Below are 17,405 nucleotides of genomic sequence, written 5' to 3'. Positions count from 1 at the left end.
CCATTTATTAGGTAAAATTAGTAATGTTTCCAAAGAGCACAATCATATGCAAATCCTACTAAATATGGGAATCTGGACTACTGAATCCAATTCTGGGCACCACGTTCAAAAGTGATATTGATAAGCTGGAAGGGGTCCAGGGGAGGGCAACTAAAATGATTAAAGGTCTGGAGACCACGGATCCCTATGAGGAGCATCTTAAAGAACTAGGTATGTTTAGCCTATAGAAGAGAAGGTTGAGAGGAGTGAAATGTAAAATGATGTCATAAGAGGGAGCAGGCTTGTTTTCTGCTGCCCTAGAAGCTAGGACTCAGGGCAGGGGGTTCAAAGGAGTTTCCACCTGAAGATTAGGAAGAACTTCCTGATTGTATGAGCTGTTCAACAGTGGAACTCTCTGCCTCGGAGTATGGTGGAAGCTCCTTCCTTGGAAGCTTTTAAACAGAGGCCATCTGTCAGAGGTACATTGATTGTGTTTTTCCACCATGGCAGTGAGTTGGACTAGATGTCCCATGTGGTCTCTTCCAACTCTATGATTCTATATTCTTCCTCCTCTTCTTCCTCCTCTTCTTCTTCCTCCTCCAGCCTTTCCCACAGCTTGGGACATAAAGCAGCTTTCAACACTTAAACCAAACACAGTTAAAAATTCAAGTCATACAAACGTTAATAAGAAATTAAACTATTAAAAAGTTAAAACCAATTAAAGACATAAATCATCATTAGAAAGAAAAAATAGAATATCCAGAAATTATACAAATGCCTGTTCCCCTTAAGCAATCAATCCTCATATCGTATTCTAGTTTACTTTACTTACACTAGAAAATCATATTCTATTTTACATTAGTAAAACAAACAAGCAAACACCATATTACTGAGTTATACCCAATTATATCTTACTTCAAGTACCTTATTTCAGGATGCTTCTTGCATACTTTGTACATTAAAACACTTTAATTTCTTTCATGTATGCCAACCCAGCCTACAGATTATTTCTAGGGCAACAGATTTTTTTCATGTCAGGAGCAACTTAAGAAACTGCAAGTCACTTCTGGTGTGATAAAATTGGTCGTCTGCAAGGACGTTGCCCAGGGGACACCCAGATGTTTGATGTTTTATCATCCTTGTGGGAAGCTTCTCTCATGTTCCTGCATGGGGAGCTGGAGCTGACAGAGGGAGCTCAACCTGCTCTTCCTAGATTCAAACCACTGAGCTGTTGGTCAACAGTCCTGCCGGAGATGATTTCATGCTGTACTGACCTCATCATATTTGGGTTTTAATGCGAATAGAAACCGAAGAAATGTAGTTTAGGGCAGGACCGTTTCAATTCTCTGCCACAGATGTCCTCACCTTCTCAAACTACATTTTCCCAGAATTCTGTTTGCATCAGAAGAATGAGGCTTAATAGGAGAAAAAAGTTTCAAATATATCGAATCAGCAAAGACAACTGTAGAAAATAGTAAATCTGTGCTGGACTGACTAGATAGGAGGAAACTCCCTCAGTTGAAGTTCTGTACTATTTTGATTTTCCAATCTGTATTTTGTGGAGTTAGGATATAGAAAGAAGAAATTTTTTAAAATTTCCCTAAAAATCAGTAAATGAGCGAAATGTTCTGAAACTTGTGGGGCTTAGAGTGGTAAATGTGTGCTACAATTGTAGCAAGTTTCGTCATGATAACCCTAAAACCGAGGGCCCCATTAGTGTCCCCTTTGGCACAAGTTCTGGGAGTTGAAGGCCAAAATATCTGGGGACTCACAGATTGAAAACCACTGCTCTATAGCATTGAGCCAAGGCAGTTAAAGTGAATTCATTTTACAGCATAGATGCACTCCAAGATTTTCTCTCTTTTTTTTGTTGCTGAAAACTTTGTTGATCTAACATTTTTGCTTTTAAAAGCAGGAATGCTAAGCAATAATGGCCAAACGATGCCTCACGTCGATACCGGGCAAGATTCTGGAAAAGATTGTTAAGGAAGCGGTCTGCAAACACTTAGAAACAAATGCAGTCATCGCTAATAGTCAACATGGATTTATCAAAAACAAGTCATGCCAGACTAATCTGATCTCTTTCTTCGATAGAGCTACAAGCTGGGTAGATGCGGGGAATGCCGTGGATGTAGCGTACCTGGATTTCAGTAAGGCCTTCGACAAGGTCCCCCATGACCTTCTGGCAAGGAAACTAGTCCAATGTGGGCTAGGCAAAACTACGGTGAGGTGGATCTGTAATTGGTTAAGTGGATGAACACAGAGAGTGCTCACTAATGCTTCCTCTTCATCTTGGAAAGAAGTGACAAGTGGAGTGCCGCAGGGTTCTATCCTGGGCCCGGTCCTGTTCAACATCTTTATTAATGACTTAGATGAAGGGCTAGAAGGCATGATCATCAAGTTTGCAGACGACACCAAATTGGGAGGGATAGCCAATAGTCCAGAGGACAGGAGCAGAATTCAAAACGATCTTGACAGATTAGAGAGATGGGCCAAAACTAACAAAATGAAGTTCAACAGTGACAAATGCAAGATACTCCACTTTGGCAGAAAAAATGAAATGCAAAGATACAGAATGGGGGACGCCTGGCTCGAGAGCAGTACGTGTGAAAAAGATCTTGGAGTCCTCGTGGACAACAAGTTAAACATGAGCCAACAATGTGATGTGGCGGCAAAAAAAGCCAATGGGATTTTGGCCTGCATCAATAGGAGCATAGTGTCTAGATCTAAGGAAGTAATGCTACCCCTCTATTCTGCTTTGGTTAGACCACATCTGGAATATTGTGTCCAATTCTGGGCACCACAATTCAAGAGAGATATTGACAAGCTGGAATGTGTCCAGAGGAGGGCGACTAAAATGATCAAGGGTCTGGAGAACAAGCCCTATGAGGAGCAGCTTAGGGAACTGGGCATGTTTAGCCTGAAGAAGAGAAGGCTGAGAGGAGATATGATAGCCATGTATAAATATGTGAGAGGAAGCCACAGGGAGGAGGGAGCAAGCTTTTTTTCTGCTTCCTTGGAGATTAGGACGCGGAGCAATGGCTTCAAACTACAAGAGAGGAGATTCCATCTGAACATGAGGAAGAACTTCCTGACTGTGAGAACCGTTCAGCAGTGGAACTCTCTGCCCCGGAGTGTGGTGGAGGCTCCTTCTTTGGAAGCTTTTAAGCAGAGGCTGGATGGCCATTTGTCAGGGGTGATTTGAATGCAATATTCCTGCTTCTTGGCAGGGGGTTGGACTGGATGGCCCATGAGGTCTCTTCCAACTCTTTGATTCTATGATTCCATGATTCTAACTACAAAGAGTGCAATTTTTGCTGCTGTGCATTACATTCAGCAGCAAATACTTTTTTTTTTTGGTTTCAGGGTTTTGAAAATTAGATTCAGGTAAACAAGGTATTTTCTTTATTGCAACATTGTATGTTTAATTAATGTGATACGCCCGTACCTTGGGAAGTCTGACTTGGCCACGGTGGTACACGCTCTGGTCACATCCCGTCTTGACTACTGCAACGCTCTCTACGTGGGGCTGCCCTTAAAGACGGCCCGGAAGCTTCAGCTCGTCCAGCGCGCGGCAGCCATGTTGTTAACAGGAGCAGGACGCAGGGAGCACACAACGCCCTTGTTGTTCCAGCTCCACTGGCTGCCGATTTGCTACCGGGCCCAATTTAAGGTGCTGGTGTTATCCTACAAAGCCCTAAACGGTTCCGGCCCAAAATACCTTACGGACCGCATCTCGGCCTACGAGCCCACGAGGACCTTGAGATCATCTGGGGAGGCCCTTCTCTCGATCCCGCCTGCCTCACAGGCACGTCTGGCGGGGATGAGAGAGAGGGCCTTCTCGGTGGTGGCCCCCCGGCTGTGGAACTCCCTCCCTGCTGACATCAGACAGGCGCCCTCCCTCATGGCCTTTCGTAAGGGCCTGAAGACGTGGCTCTTTGAGCAGGCTTTCAACTGAGTGCTATGTTACTGGAAATGACAACCGGAATGAATTTACGACTACGAGATTGATTATGATTCCATAATATGACGCAGCGGATTTTTAGTGTAATTTAAATGTTGTGTATTAGTGACGTTAGTTTGTTGTCCTGATTGCTTTGTAAAGTGTCTTTTTTGTATTGTACACCGCCACGAGTCGCCCTAGGGCTGAGAGCGGCGGTTAATAAATGCAAGAAATAAATAAATAAATAAATAATAAATAAAATCAACACACCTGCATTTCAGATAACAATAACACCAAATGTATAAACCAACAATTTTGAAGAATTAATTGTTGTATAGGTGCAATGTTTACTTTGTAAAATATCATCATCAATCATATTTTTCAACTTGCCAGAAAAATATGGAGAAGACTATAACTCAATAAATAGGGATGCTAAACAGAAACACCCAATGATGGAGAAGTTAAACAACAGTACTAAGAATCTTTGTCTCTTGCTTGATTTTGGACAACTGTAAAAACATATACAGGATAGAAGTGTGCCTGTTGAACAATCCATCAGCTTGCTGGATTTAAAGGAAGAGGAACTTAGGATGTTGAGAATGTCTATGACTTCGATGAGAGCTGATTTGAAGAGAAACGTGAAAACCGGCATCCAGGAGAATCTGAAGGACTTTGGGATGATGTTAGAGTAACCAACACAAGTACAGAACCAGGTGACCCAGAAAGCATCATTAACAGAGGGAAGATCAATGCGCTGGAGGCAGCTACAGAAAATAGAGCTCTTCTTGGAGATATTGAGACAAATAATGAGTTTGTAAAGAACCGTAACGAACAGCTTTGTGAAGAGATTCTGTTAAAAATCAAGTACATTGAAGGTAATAAGGAAAAACCAGAAAAGAACACTGAAAATAAAATAGTCCTTTATGGAATGACCAGACTGTACACATTAAAAACTGTGGAACAAGACCACTTCTAAAACTTTATTTAGCAAGAAGATATAGTGAGAAGAGGAGAGGAAGGGTTAGACTAGAGTAATGATAAAAAAACAAGATAATTATCTAACTATTTTGAAAATACTGCATTGATTGCTACTTTCAGAGAATGTAGTGAGGTATTACATTAGGTTAATAAGATACCGATATGAGCTAGCTTTGGGAATTGGGGGACAGTAATTACTAGGATTTGAAGAACATTGTGATTAAATCATATGTACAAGTTTGGCTAACAGTCATTGTAAAAGAAGTAAGATATCATTGGCTAAAAAATTGAAGTTACTTGCTTTCTCCCACTTTCCACTTTGTTATTTCTGTGAAAGGCATGAATGTTTTAGTGTAGATTAGTATAGTAAATAGGCCTTTACAATCAATAAAAATGTTTCAATACTCATTATGAAATTAGGGATGGGGAAAAAATTGTTTCTAAAGTGTTCCCGAAATTGGACAGGGTCTGTATCGTAATTGTAATGAGTTAACTACTTTTTTGTTACTTTTCTTTAAATAATTGTGCCAGTGGGGAAACTTCAGGGGCTCCTTTCTCTCTCATTGTTAGAGTGATTGGCATGAAACTTGCTACCGTTATAGAACACATTTACCACTGGTAGCCCATCAAGTTTCAGAATGTTTCCCTCATCCACAGATCTTTTACAGACACCTTTAAAAAAAGCCCTACAAGAGCTATTTCCTTGAATTTTTATACAATGACACAAGATAACAGGGCACCACCCCCTCCCAAGTTTCTGAAATATTCATACATCTACTGATTTTTATGATGAAAACTTTTTTAAAAAAAGTCACAACAACTATCTCATTGAATGTTGCTAACCAATAGAACTTCAATTTAGGGATTTCTTCCCAGCCCAGCACAGATTTACTTACTAGTACTGAAGTACCAGTCAGTCCTCCTCTTTGCGGATTCAACAATTTATTGGAACTCTGACTGCTGTTAGGAAGGAAAAATCACTCCCCTATCCAAATTGGGGCTTTCCGATACTGAGCAGAATTCTGTGAGATGTCGTTTTGGGCCAGGCCTTTTGAATTCTCTGCCATAGGGCTTCCCACCTTCCCAAACTACATTTCCCAGAATTCTGTGCACTCTCAAGTCTCTTTCCCAGCTCACTGAGCTCGTCCTGCCCTGCAACTTTTCTCACCTTATGGCGAGAGGCAGTCTATCTCCTCCTAATTTAAGAAGAGATAGGCAGCCTTTTTGGCTTCACCTCACTTGCACTGAAAATGAAACTGACTCCATTACAAAATTCAAACACAAAAGTATTGGGTGAGTTTTGATCGTTACATTTTTGCGTGAGTGACCCCCCTTCCCAAGTTTTAAAATATCTGTTTGTATATACAAAACTTACTAATTGGATACGACTAACAATTTAAAAACAAAGATTTACACACCCCTAATGTTAGACCATGCAGTTTTATATAGTATGTTGTTTTATATATTGAAAATGGTGTTTGCTGCAGAGACATCTCCAGCTCATCCCCTGTTTGGGTATCAGCCAGCATGTCAACGACTTAAATCAAGACATAGTTTTCTTAGATCTACAGAGACACTCTCTGGAACACCTCAGCAAGCGAGAGTCCAAAAGTGGCAGGCCGAAACCCAGCACCTCAATCCGTGGGTGATACCAGATGAGAGACTCCCCCCTGGTCACACAGAAGACTGGGCGATTTGGAAGGCGCTGAACAGACTGCGCTCTGGCACCACGAGATGCAGAGCCAATCTCAAGAAATGGGGCTACAGGGTGAAATCCACGGCATGCGAGTGCGGAGAAGAACAAACCACTGACCACCTGCTGCAATGCACCCTGAGCCCTGCCACATGCACACCAGAGGCAACACCAGAGGCACTCTTGCGGCAACACCAGAGGCACTCCAAGTGGCTAGATACTGGTCAAAGGACATTTAACCAACTATCAAGTTTGCAAAATCTGTGTACGTTTTTTTGTTTTTTAATCTGTGTGTTTGCTTTGTTCTGTTAGAAATGCAATACAATGGTATGGTTGCCGATGACACGATAAATAAATATGTATGTAATACAGGGGTGTCAAACTCATTTTCACTGTGGGCCACACTCGCCTTATTGTTGCTGCCAAAGGACCAGTTGTAACTGTAAATATGAAAAAATGTAACAAAGTTCTCCTGGCATTGAAAGCCTCGTGAAAAATTATGTGACAGGCTGGATTCAGCCCATGACCCTTGCTTTTGACACATGTGATGTGAAACATGAAACATTATTTTAAGGTTGTTCTAAACCAAGACAGAATGATCCCAGTCAGAATCCACCTTAAAGACCTTGATAGAAGCAAGTGAGTTGGAAGTTGTCTTTGCCTTATTCCTCTTGGATCTATGCCAAGCACACGCCAGACAAACAAATGGACATAGCCTCTAGTTTTTATCACCCTCCTCTGAAAGGTAATATCTCCACCTTAGTCCTTTTGGCACCACAGCATCCTCATAACCATCCATCATCTTATATGGATTTATAGCAAAGGTTTCGTGTGAAAGGAATCCGAGACAGCTGAAAGAAACATCTACCATTCTTGTCTTTCATGCAAGAAGAGGAACTATTGTAGCAGATGCTTCTCTCAAGATAGTTTTATGATCGTAAAGCATTCTCCTTTCACTTTAGCTGTTGCGCTACTTTCTGGTACAACAGTTCGGCTTTCTTTTCTCAGTCACATTTAGCTTAAGGGTAGACAAGGAAAAGGGAATCAAAGAGGTTTTATGGCATAACTAGGAGACAATTCATGGAATATGGAGGTGAAATCCCAAACTGAATGGTATTGTAAGTGGAATTTCAACACTGTCTTCAATTTTGAAATCCTGAACCTTTCTTAATTGATTATATATTATATATTTATCAAGTATGAGACTTGTGCAGCTTCTCTTTCTGGATTTGTTGTTCCAAATCCAAAAATTACCACAAATTTCCTTCATCATGTACAGCCTTCTCTCCCTCTCCAACTTGCTTAACTGTTTTTATTCTTCAGTATGTAATTGAGTAAGTTGTGAAGAGTAACTGTTTAAGTCCAAAACCCTTTCATTTACTGATATGAATCACAAAAATACATTCGAAACCATTGGAACATCAGTGGCTGGATTTCATCACAAGTGAAGAGCAACTGAATTGATAAAATATCATTTATAAAAGAACTGCATGCTTATTGGTATTTATGAATTTGGCACCCATAATTACATTAGAAAGAACTACAATGTTGGAAAAAGGTTTTTTTTAAAGAAATTTTTATTAGGTTTTACATAATACAACGAAAGAGTGAGAACAATAACAATATAGAAAAGGAGAAGAAAAATAAAGACATATAGTAAGAAGAGAGAAAGAAAAGAAAAAACAGAAAAAAACAGCACCAAATTACACAGAAGAGTCCAAAAAGGAAAAATACAAAAAAGCAATAATAATAATAATAATAATAATAATAATAATAATAATAGGTTTACTTCCATTCCATATTCTTGGATATTGTCTTTCTATTACTCAAAAATATATTACTTAAAATAATTGTCTCTTGTGTCCTTTATTTTTTCAAATTTTCTAGATAGTCATGGAGATCATCCCAATTCGTTCTTCTTAAAGTGTTACCAGTGTTTCTCTTCAACAAAAAAGTCAATTCATCCATATCCTTTATTTCTCTAATTTTTTCTACCCACTCTTCTATGAGTGGGTTTAATTCCATTCTCTTGCAAAAATAATCCTAGCGGAAGTCATAATATATGTAAAAAGTTTGTCTTCTTGTTCATTTAATTGTAAATCTAAATCTGTAAATCCTAATAGATAATACTCTGGGGTTTTTTTATAAAATTTATTTTTAAAATCTTTTGTGTTTCTTCATGTGTTTTCATCCAAAATTTAGTTGTTAAATTTTGGAAAAAGTTTTTTCGTAGCAGAGTGAATGTTATCGAATCATTACTTCAAAAATCATTTGGGGATTTTGTTTCCAAAAGGTACCAAATAAACAAACAAAAAAAAGAAAAGAAAACTGAATTATAGTGATAGAATAATGTTGGCTAGGGGTAGGAGTATCAAAATATATCAAATTACTTCTGTACAGGTCTTGGAAAATTGTCTTTTGTAGTAAAAGAATGCATATCCTCAGCACTTTTTTTTCCAATTTTTAATTTCTGCGTCTACAGTATGTTGTTTGTATTACCAAGCAGACAGCTTTGCATATATTTGGAAATGAAATGAAAAAGTACCACTAGCATTAAATCTGTAAACATAATGATGAGCCATTACAAACTTACAAACAACTCATAGTTAAGAACAGGGGTGAGACAACAGGAAGTGAGAGAAATCTACCCCTTGGAAGGGAAATTCACTCCTGAAAGACTTATCATGGGGAAAGTGTGTCTCCACTGAAACTTTATCTTCAATCCTTGTTTCCACAATAAGCCACATTTTTCAAAATCCAATTATCACAGGGACATAAAGTGAGGTGAAATTTTCTGAACTGGGACACAGACAGCAAAACAAACACTAAGGTGTTAACCCTCCCTATGCTATTCAAAGCTTCTCTTTATCTATGTCCATATCCATATCTATATCTATATTTGGCTGGAGTTACACTAAAAATGTACCTGTTCTGACTTGCATATAAATTCAACTTAAGAGCAAACCTACAGAACCTATTGTGTTCATAACTTGGGGACTGCCAGTGTATATCATGTTATTCAACTGTCATGTCAACCTTGTTGTAGGATCCAAGGATTTCCACTATAGGAAAGGGCCTTTAGAATTAGCTAGAAAGCACTGTCTATTCATCTGAGTAAACTATAAACTTCAATCCATGGAACTTGATGTAGAACTGTAGAACTATATTTGCATACTGTGAATGGGCACTCTTACTCTTTACTTTAATGGTCAGAAGAGTGGCCCCATAGTCCCGAGACTGCTTTTCTTGTGTTCAACCCATCCAGACCCACTGGATTGTTTTGTCAATGGCCAACACAAACAGAAAAACAAAGAAAAGAAAATGAAATGACAGTAAAGGCAAATAACTGGTCCTGGAAGCTTCTAAGAGTGCTATTCAACTTTTGAATAAGCCATACCCCAGCATGTGCACTCAGTATGGGGATAAAGTTTTCTCTCATAGAGTTGTCTATGAATAGATTGAAATCTTCTAAAATGGCCAAACTAGCATGATGGATACAGAGTGCTCCGGACATCCAGCTATAGCCAACCACAAGGAATGAAGAAAGAACTCTGTAAATGATTCACATTAGTCACTACACACTCAACCAGAAACATTATTTTTGCCGATGGCATTAGAAAGTCGGTACAACACTGGTAGAAATGCATCACAAAGAAAGGTAACTGTTCCGTCTTCCAGGAGCATAGTTTGCATTACCTTTTAGCTGCATGGGATAGTATTCCTTTGCATTTCCCCAGGGTTGCTACAGACCTAGCAGCACCCTGGAAGTTAAACAGTATCAGAGTCTGCAAAGCCAGACTGCAGGCCCTCTGCAGTTATTGGTTTAGAAAAGTATCTTTTTGGGTCTAGGGACCGCCTTTTTTCCTGGGTTGAGATCTCCATTTTGGAATCTCCCCTGCCTCTTTCAGTAGAGAAAGCAAGCTTCAGATGTGCTGTTGGTCAGGCAGGTAGCTCTGAAAAAATCATTGTAAGTACGATTGAGTTATATAGATAAAGAAGCTAATTGAGATAGATAGATGATAGATAGATAGATAGATATAGATAGATAGATAGATAGATAGTAGGGCTGGGCGGTTTCGTTCGTTAATTTCGTAATTCGTTATTAATTCGTATTTAAATTAGCTTACGATCCGATATTGAGCCATTTTGGAATAGTGTGAGGAGTTAAATACATTTGAAACAATTTTTTCAATTTATTTCGTAATTGTTTCGAAATTGTTTCGTAATTGTTTCGAAATTGTTTCGAAATTGTTTCGTAATTATTTTCGCATGCCTGGTGCAAGTTTTATAGTTGTTGTTTGTTTTATCACACCAACAGTCAACAACAGAGGGAGAGGGAAGCTTCAGAAGTTCCCCCTGTCCCATTTGGAGGTTTTTTCAGCATATTTTTAGCATATTTGGAGGTTTTTTTTAGCATATTGCGCAATCGCGTCCGCCATTAATGAATCGATTCGAAATTTACAAAATTTCGTATATTTCGAAATTTTTAAAAGGAAAATTTCGGAATTCTTTAAAGAAACGAAACGTGATGGACCCCTTAAAAATGAATCGAGTTTAGAAACAAATTTTTCCGTGGTTACCCAGCCCTAATAGATAGATAGAATAGCAATTGAGTAATTGAGCAATTGAATTATAGATAGCAATTGAGATATAGAAAAGTTATTGAATATTATTGAGCATTACTTTATCTCCAAAGCTAACCTTGAGCTATAGATAGGGAAAAAACCTGTTTTTTCTAATCATAGCAGCTCAGGGTTAGGGTGAAAGGATCCCAGGATATTTTCTATCGTTTGGGGAAGAGTTACCTCAGTAACTGAAGGAAAAAGAAAGAAAGATCATCTCTATGGTTTACCAAATTGACTGTTTGTGTTGTAACTTCTTCAAGCTGTGCCAAGTCTGCCAAGGACTTTGAAAATAAATATTCTGTTTGATGTTCCAAACCTGAAGTGGCCTCAGTTGCTGAAAATTTTTGAGCTTCTGAAGAAAGACCCCGCGATCCATCCAGACAAAGAGAGAAGCACATCTTAGTTTTAATTTTATAGGGTCTGGGTGTGACGGCACAGTAACTATGAAGAAAAATGATGTAATTTGTTTATGAAATTCTTCATTAATGGACTTTAAAAGTGTGGAAACTTTTTGAAGAACCCTTGTACATCAGGTTTTTAATTCAGACCTCACGGTCATATCATGAGAGTAGCTCCCAATGTAAATTGCAGCCATTGCTGCATCCAGAGGCAAAGCCTAGCATCAGAATACCTCCCTCATGAATGACAAGTCATTTTTTGCTGAAGCTGTAAAACTGTTTAATTTTATGAAGCCAAAGTCCACAAATTTGAGGATTTTCAAGGCATTGTGTAAATGATTACGAGTCTTCATTCTGTCCTCCTCCTTTACACAGAAATAAATTTGGCAGTTCGATAACACCCTTCAAAGTTTCAGACAAAATTAGGTTTTTGGAGTTCATGTATTGAAAAAGTTTCACCTGAGAGATTTGAAACTTTACATAATTTCCTATCATAGAACAAGCTATAGCTCCCTCAGAAAATGAGCAAGAAAAAACTTGAAAGGGCGAAAATCATCTTTCAAGAATTACTTTTCAAAACCTGGAGAAGAGAACAATTGGATTGCAAATCCCTTTGAAGGAGAATACTTCCAAGTTACCAAATTGTCAATCATGAAAAAGTAGAAGTTGATCGAACTTTTTAGTGATACTACTTTAAAAACTGAATTCAGAGAAAAAGTCCTTATTAATTTTTGAGTAGAAATCAAGAGTGATATGGACAGCTTTACGACAAATTTATGTTGCCATTTACAAATAGGAGCTGGTGGTGAGGACTTTTTCTTCTTATACCTTTATAAAAAATAATATGTTTTAAAAATAGTATTTCAAAACATTTCATGTACCATCTATGGGCCATGTGCTGGTACGGCTGTACCAGGAGCTCCAACTTTATTTGCTTTTTTATTAAATGTTTGTTTGCAGTCCTAGGTTTCAAGGACTCTGCAGATAGGTGGCTTCCTTTGGTTGCAGTCATAGGGCAAGTCACCTGTCCATCATCGTTAAGTTTTGGTTCTACCCCTTGCTCAGGGCAATTGGGAAGGGGAAGGGAGCCATTTTTAGTTAGTCTCATCAAGGTAAACTAATGTATAGGACGTGTGCAAGCTTCTCCTGTACAAAAGATACTACCTTTAAGAATTTCCAGGAAAACAGCCCTAAAGACCAAAGAACTCCAGCTGGAGAACATCTACTGCCTTACTGGAAGGTTCACTCGGCATTCGAGACGCAGTTCGACCCGGTAGCGGAGCCCACATCAGTAAGGGTTAGATTACAGTCAGCCTGGGAGAAATTAAAAAGGGGATTTTCCTTTAAAGAAGAAGTTATTGAAGACAGTTGCCTGTCCTTCGTGGGCAAGATTAAGAATTTATCAGTTGCCTAAAAGCTTGGAATCATTTGCTCAATTTTACTGAAGACAAGAGAAGTTTCTGTTTGATTGTTCATTAATAAAGGACTTTGTTGTACTTCACAAGCCATCTAAAGATTATTTGTGGTGAAAACCCTCTGAGAACTTCTCTTCAGGCCCCCTGGCTTCCCACCGGGCAAAGGTTGCACATCCTGTTCTAAAGACAATTATTTACAGGCCCAGCGCGCGACAGAACAGGCCATCTATAGCCAGTTTTCTTTTAGTTCCATAACACTGGTATATGTTAGTTTTTTGTTCAAAATTGGTGGGACAGGGGATATTTTCTTCATCTGGGTTTGGTGGGGTGATGATACCTCCTGCATAACCAGTACCCTGTGGAGTAAGAACCCTGTAGCAAAAACAACTCCCACATGAGCACAAAAATATGATCAGATGGCAGAACATGGAGAGTTATTTACCTTGTGAAAGGAGAAAAAAGAGCAATACGTTTGCTTGGGTGACTGCGATGCAGTGCTACAAAAAAAAAGTGAGAATATCATTGTGAAGTACTGGATACTGGTCAAACCTGTGTGCAAACTGGAAGGACTGTCACTACAAGGACTGTGTACTGTGATGAAGAAGATTTGGATGAAACAGAAACTCTAATCTTCTGTGCTGAGACCTTGAGCTTTTGATTCTGCTCAAGTTTATCAGCAGTTTTGGCATTAAATCATCTTTGCTTATTAAAAGGAAGATCTTTTATCACTCCCTTAATCTCAGACAACAGCCCTGATTACTAGAGCTGCTCATGGTATTGTAGAGTGACTGTTCTTGCCACTGAAATCTGCCAGATGCCTTGATGCAGTTATCTGGTGATTCCCCAATGTAAGCGCTTCTTGCTGTAGCCTTCTTTTCTTCCTCAGGCAACGTGTCGATGAATGAGGCAGACCTCTGCCACAGGTATTGTTGATAAGCTGCCATGCATGCTTAGTAATTTGCAATCCTGAGGGAGACAGAGCTGAAGAGTAAATTTTGTGGGTCAGAGCTAACGTCCTTCCTTATCAGAGAGAGTAAAGAGTAGGGTTTTTCCCCCCCCTGTGCTTGTGTTGGGCCACTTCTATTGGAATAAAATTTGGCCATGGATATTTTAAACAAAAAAAATCACAGCTACCACCCTGTACTCTATATAATAAAGTTTCAAACAACCAAGAAATAGGAACAGAAAAGATAACGTTTTTCAATTACTGTTAAGCAGAGGGAGGCTTTTTCTCTAACCCTTTTAAGACTGGAGCTGAGGTGACTGCACTGGTTTTTCTTGTAAATTAAGACATTTTTTGCCAACCTGTATACTGCATCTTGTATTTATGCCCTAGGATAGAGATAAAGGGTACAGGTTTGCAACAGTAGCATCTGTAGACTGGTCTTTCCCCTCTGGGGATTTTGATCATTTAGAATAATAACAATAATAATAATAATAATAATAATAATAATAATAATAATAACCTTTATTTATATCCCACCACCATCTCCCCAAAGGGAACTCAGGGCAGCTAACATGAGACCAAGCCCAAAAATAATACAACATAATTAGACACAAAACAGCAAAACAAATACATCATAACAAAATATATAAAATAACAAACAAAATAAACAGTATAAAATAGCATAGTAAAACCAAACACAAAGGGTGGGCCAAATGTATAAGATAAAATGTTCAAAGTTAAAATCCTGGGTGAGATGGAAATAAGTGTATTTGCAAGGGAGGAACCCAAGAAGGAGGAGCAGTGGGGTTTAGCCTTTATAAAGGACAGGGGGAGCTGCTTTATCATGAGAGCAATTGTAGGTGGGAACAAACAAATGGGTTGAGTGGTCACTCTCCAAAGGCACATCGAAAAAGCTAAGTTTTTAGCTCTTTCTTGAAGGCTGCTAGGGTAGGGGCTTGCCTGATCTCCCCAGGTAGTGAGTTCCAAAAGCAGGGGGCCACAGTGGAGAAGGCCCTCTCCCTCGTGCCCACAAATCGAGCTTGTGATAGAGGAAGGGGCGAAGGAAGGGCCTCTCCAGAAGATTGAAGAGATTGTGCAGGTTTGTGGTAGGAGAGGCAGTCACAAAAGTAGGTGGGTCCCAAACTGTTTAGGGATTTATAGGTGATGACCAGCACCTTGAATTGGGACCGGAAGATGAATGGCAGCCAGTGGAGCTCCTTGAATAGGGGGGTTGACTGCTCCCTGTAATTCACCCTAGTTAGGAGTCTGGCTGGACCAATTGTAGTTTCTGGGCTGTCTTCAAGGGAAGCCCCATGTAGAGTGCATTGCAATAGTCCAACTTAAAGGTAACTAAGGCGTGGACCACCGTGGTCAAGTCAGACTTCGTGACGTATGGTTGCAGCTGGTGCACGAGTTTTAATTGTGCAAAGGCCGTCCCAGCCACTGCCGACACCTGCGCATCAAGTGTCAGCGCTGAGTCCAGGAGGATCATCATCATCCTCTACATCAGTCAGAATCAAATTCTTTTTACCTTGATACACTGGAAAGCTCCAGTTTCCAGGTCAGCCGAAACCTATGCAGATGGCATTGTAATAGAAACTATAGGCATTTCCATGTGGTAAAGGCTGATGTCTGAATGACTTGTGAGTTCTTATAAAATGGACATAATTCCAAATACAACGATGGTGCAGATACAACCATACAATTCCAGATACAACGACAGTTGGGGACTGTATTGTTTGATTCTTCTGTAGAGGTTGAAACACTATAGTAGAGGGTTGATTCCTAGGTCATTGGGATTATATTTTTGAAGTGAGGATGAGTCTCAATTTGCTGAACATGAATAAGCCCATGGGAATGGTGGGTAAGGAAACCCACTGTGGTGGAATCCAACAAGATGATAACAGTGGTTGTCTAGTATGCTCGTACAAATTGATCAGAGTAGACACAGCTAATGTTACTGATACTAGGGAGTTATCTCATTCCTGGTTTCAAGGACAATAGGAGAACTTATCCTGATGCAAAATAGATAGGTTTCCACAAGCAGGAGGTTCCTCACAGCCTAACGACTGTCATGATCAAAGGCAGGATTGGAGATGTTGTGCTGCAGATGCTAATTCTCTATCTTTTTAGTGGTTTCCTGGATTGGAAATAGGCCATGTGTGAAGACACAGCCTGTATGTAGTTCTCCCTATGAATAGTTTCCCATTATTGGTCTCCAACTGAATCTAATGTTCAGAAGATTTTAAATTCTTGTAAGTCCTCCCTCATAATTGTTCTTCTCTGTGTAGTAGGGGAGAACCAGCTTCTCGGCATCTCCTGGCTCATTCTTATAAATATCTGAATAAAAAAGGCTTTTATAGGGCAGCAAGTAGGGAGGCCATTCTAGCCTCCCTGAGAAGAAAGTTCTGGAGTCAAGGGACAGCCACCAAGAAGGCCTTTTCTTGATTCCCACAAACTGTGCTTGTGACCAATAGAGCAGCCTCTGCTGAGGATCACAAGGCCTGGACAGGTTTGTACCAGGATATAAGATCTGCTGAATAATCTGACTAGGGACCTCTTCACACAGCCCTTTCAGGCCATGCCATTTTGCAAGCAGTCTCCAGTGAAAGGGAGGACATGTGGGGTGACTCGTAGCATCCCATGTACCCTCCCTCCTTCCCCCATCATATGGTGGGATGTGATAGGATATGTTGGCACCCTGTCCTCATAAGATGGGAGAAAGGGCAGCAATGCACATCGCCCCACTGTAATTTCCCCATCATATGGGAAAAAAAGGGAGGAAAGCGCTTTCCATCTTTCCTCCCTATGGTGGTGGAAGAAGTGCCTTCCGGCACTTCCCTTCCACTTGGGAGGAATGTGGATGGGGCCTGTCAAGCCTCGTCTGATGATGCTCTGCAGTCCCTATCCAGGCCTGGCCAAAATTATTTTTGCCCTGCTAAATTGTATAGGACTTTAGAAGTCATAATTGTATAGGACTAATTGTATAGGACTTTAGAAGTCATAATTGTATAGGACTTCTAAATTGTATAGGACTTTAGAAGTCATAACTAGAACTTCAACATGTGCCTGGAAACATGGAAACAAATTGGCAGCCAGTGGAACTGTTGCATTGGGGGCGGGGGGTGTACATTCCCTGTGGCCCCAGTTAATAATCTGACTGCAGCTCTTTAGACCAGCCACATTTTCTGAACACTCTTCAAAGGCAGCCTAATGTAGAACATGCTACATTGATCCAAACAGGATGTATCTATGGTACATACCACCACAGCCAGATCCAGTGTCTGTCTGTAGGAACAGGCAAAGGCACTCCTGGCCACCGCAAAAATGAGGTTGCCAAAAGTGCCCTAAACTGTGAACTTGGGACTTAACGGGCAGTTTAGTGCCATCTAGCACAACATGGATCCCTATTCCCTGATCTGCCTTAC

General features: G+C 39.9%; 1 long non-coding RNA gene across 1 annotated transcript in view; it reads right to left on the bottom strand.

Moving 5' to 3' along the window:
* Positions 1-101: 101 nt before the first annotated feature.
* LOC137095917 (uncharacterized) overlaps positions 102-17,405 on the bottom strand; it is a 36,129-nt gene continuing 18,825 nt past the window's right edge. The window contains exon 3 of the long non-coding RNA XR_010909064.1: positions 102-620. This is a non-coding gene — a long non-coding RNA (uncharacterized lncRNA). The remainder of the gene's footprint in view (positions 621-17,405) is intronic.

Source organism: Anolis sagrei, chromosome 1 (genome assembly GCF_037176765.1).
Source record: "Anolis sagrei isolate rAnoSag1 chromosome 1, rAnoSag1.mat, whole genome shotgun sequence".
Taxonomy (NCBI): Eukaryota; Metazoa; Chordata; class Lepidosauria; order Squamata; family Dactyloidae; genus Anolis; species Anolis sagrei.
Note: the sequence above shows the minus strand (reverse complement) of the source record. Positions and strands in the feature narration are given on the sequence as shown.